The following is a 3,172-nucleotide window of genomic DNA, read 5'->3' as shown; positions in this document are numbered from 1 at the left end:
ATTGCTGGGCATCTTGAGCAGATCTTCAGAGATGGATGAGAAAGCAAAAGTGTTGGGTGGTACTCTTTAAAAAGAGTCACACAACGGGCGGCGCCTGTGGCTCAGTGAGCAGGGCGCCGGCCCCATATGCCCAGGGTGGCGGGTTCAAACCCAGCCCTGGCCAAACTGCAACAAAAATAGCCGGGCGTTGTGGCGGGCACCTGTAGTCCCAGCTGCTCGGGAGGCTGAGGCAAGAGAATCGGGTAAGCCCAAGAGTTAGAGGTTGCTGTGAGCCGTGTGACGCCAGGGCAATTTACCCAAAGGCAGGATAGTGAGACTCTGTCTCTACAAAAAAATAAATAAATAAATAAATAATCCTGACCCCAAGCACTAGCAGAGTAGTTTCTCCTTCCTCTTCCACACCCTACCCTCTGGGGATCTTTGACCCAAGTAAAAAGTCATTTAAAAAAAAAGAGCCACACATCTACCACCATCTCTTTGTGGATGTCTAGGCCACCTACAACAGCACAGAATTCTTCAAAGGATATTCTTCCATCTCCATCCTTATCTGCATTTATTATGGTTTTGTCTACGATTTGCTGTAACTGTGTCTCTTTCAGATTGTTCCCCACCATCATCTTCAACACCTGCAAGAGTTCCCCATTGGAAATACAGCCATCCTTATCCACGTCTTAGATAGGAAAAGCAAACCTTAACTTCTGCCCCTTATCTCCTTTGACACTCAACTGAGAGACTCCCTCCATAAATTCTTTGAAATCTACTTCTCCATTCCCATCTGTGTCGAATCTATCTATTACTCGCTGTACTAAAGAATTCTGTTGTAACTCAGGCAGAGACACGAACTCTTCCACACTCAAAGAACCAAACTTGTCCAAATCAAGCTTCTTAAATCTTTTTCCTAACGTTTTAATTTCATCTGCACCAAACTTTGAGCACATTTCCAAAGAATAACTTGCCTCATTTCCCATTTTGCTCGGCGGGTGGGAGGCTCACTGGCCTGGAGAAGTGTCGGCGCTGAGAGGGCTCCAGGCCAAGCAGGCCCAGCTGCGGCCCCCGTGTGGCCTGCGGGGAGGGGGTGGCGGTTGGGGGAGGGGAGGAGGCGTTGCAGGGCCCACGCGGCCTGGTGACTGGGCACGCGAGGGACCGGGCAGGGCGGGGTGGAAGAAATGAAGGTCGAAATTCACAGACCGAGAGCGCGGGAGGAAGAGACGGCGACAGGGAGGAGAGGCAGACAGGCAGAAAAGAGGGGGAGAGGGCTGGGTGGCCCAGGGCTGCAGCCGCACGCTCACGCTGGAGGCTCTTGCTGACCCGCAACCTCAGGCGCGACAAAGGCGGAGGGCGGGAGAGGGAGGGGAGGGCCGAGCGCAGCAGCGCGCGGGACGGAGGTGGGGGGCGCGCGCGGCCGGCGGCGGGGGCGGGGCTTCCGGGAGCTCCGTTCATCCGGAACCGCGTGCCCGGCTCGGCTGCGGCAGGTGAGGCCTTCTAAGGAGCTGTGGTTTGTAAGGTTTTATTTTAGTTCACAACTCCTCTTTTGGCCGAGATCCGCCAGAGGCAGCATCGACGGTCAAACTCTTACTCTGTTATATTGGTCGCCAGTGAAAGGTGTAAGCGGAGATGAGATGACACCAGAGCACTCTACCAGGGGGTGACAAAGTAAGATTCAGTCTCAAAAAAATAATAATAATAACTAAAAATAAAATCTTAAGGCTCCCCCCTCCAGCTGACTAATTGGACCCCCCTCTTGGCCAAAGGGCTGAGTTGCTAGCGGTAAGAGGGGAAGTCAGAAATGCCTCATCAAGCCCCCTCCCTTCTGGGAGACTCCTTAACAGACCTGAGGCTATAGAAGACAAACCTGTAGGTCCTCTGCTTACTTAACAGTTCACTGGAGTCTAGGTATTTGTCAGATGTGTTGTCTCTAATTAACAGATGTCCTTAACTTAAAGGATACCAAGCCTTTAGACCCGGGGTCCTCAAACTGCGGCCCGCGGGCCACATGAGGCCATGTGATTGTATTTGTTCCTGTTTTGTATTTTTACTTCAAAATAAAGTTTGTGCAGTGTGCATAGGAATTTGTTCATAGTTTTTTTTTTTTTTGAACTATAGTCTGCCATCCAACCGTCTGAGGGACAGTGAATTGGCCTCCTGTTTAAAAAGTTTGAGGATGCCTGCTTTAGACAAAGCTTCATTTCTTTAACCAATTAGAAATCAAAGAGTTTTAAGACCCACCTATAACCTGTAAACCTCCATTTTGAGATGTCCCACCTTTTTAGGCCAAACCAACTTACACCCTGCCTTGTATTGATTTATGACTTTACATGCAATGCCTGTCTCCCTGAATTGAATAGAAGCAAACTAATCCAGTCACAGTGAGTCCACTTGCTCAAGGTTTCTTGGGCATGGGTCCAGGCCATGGTCCTCAAATTCAGTTCTTAGAATAGACCTCTTCAAATTATTTTACAGAGTTTGCCTTCTCTTCTGTTGACAATGTTCAGTGAAGGTGGTGAGTTCAAGACATTTGTACTGATGCCATCTAAATCTCTTGGTGGAGGGATCTAATGAATCTGGTTCTTTGGTGTGAGGGCAAAAGAAAAACAGACCCTTGTGTTCTTCCTCTATGCAAGGCATCAGTAAATTAACAAGGGAAGAGAAGAGGTCCCTATAAGACCAGCCTCTGTAGAAACTGTTAATCAGTTCCACACACACCCTAAACCCCTCCCTCTAACCCAAAATGAATGGTGTGAAATTAGACTTCCAAACCTCAAGACAGGTGGACAGTCTTTTCCAAAGTCAAGTTTAGAAGAGGAACTTCACCTTGAGTCTGAAATTTCCTTCAGGCCATAGATCATATATACCTACCATGATCTGCTTGTGTCACAGAGAAATTATTGAATTTTGAGCTGAAAGAAAATAAAACCTACATAGCTTTTTTTTTTTTTTGAGACAAAGTCTTGCTTTGTTGCCCTTTGTAGAGTACCATAGCAAAACAGCTCATAGCAACTTCAAATACTTGGTCTCAAGTGATCCTCTTTCCTCAGCCTCCCAAGTAGCTGGGACTACAGGTGTCCACCACAACCCCTGGCTATTTTTTTCTTTTTTAGAGACAGGGTCTCATTCTTGCTCAAGCTAGTCTCAGACTCCTGAGCTCAAGAAATCCACCTGCCTCAGCCTCCTA

General features: G+C 48.1%; 1 pseudogene; it reads right to left on the bottom strand.

Annotated features, from left to right (window-relative positions):
• Positions 1-376: 376 nt before the first annotated feature.
• Positions 377-1,365, bottom strand: LOC128583491 (calcineurin subunit B type 1-like; annotated as a pseudogene).
• Between the last annotated feature and the right edge of the window lie 1,807 nt (positions 1,366-3,172).

This window comes from Nycticebus coucang, chromosome 4 (assembly GCF_027406575.1).
Source record: "Nycticebus coucang isolate mNycCou1 chromosome 4, mNycCou1.pri, whole genome shotgun sequence".
NCBI classification, from domain to species: domain Eukaryota; kingdom Metazoa; phylum Chordata; class Mammalia; order Primates; family Lorisidae; genus Nycticebus; species Nycticebus coucang.
Note: the sequence above shows the minus strand (reverse complement) of the source record. Positions and strands in the feature narration are given on the sequence as shown.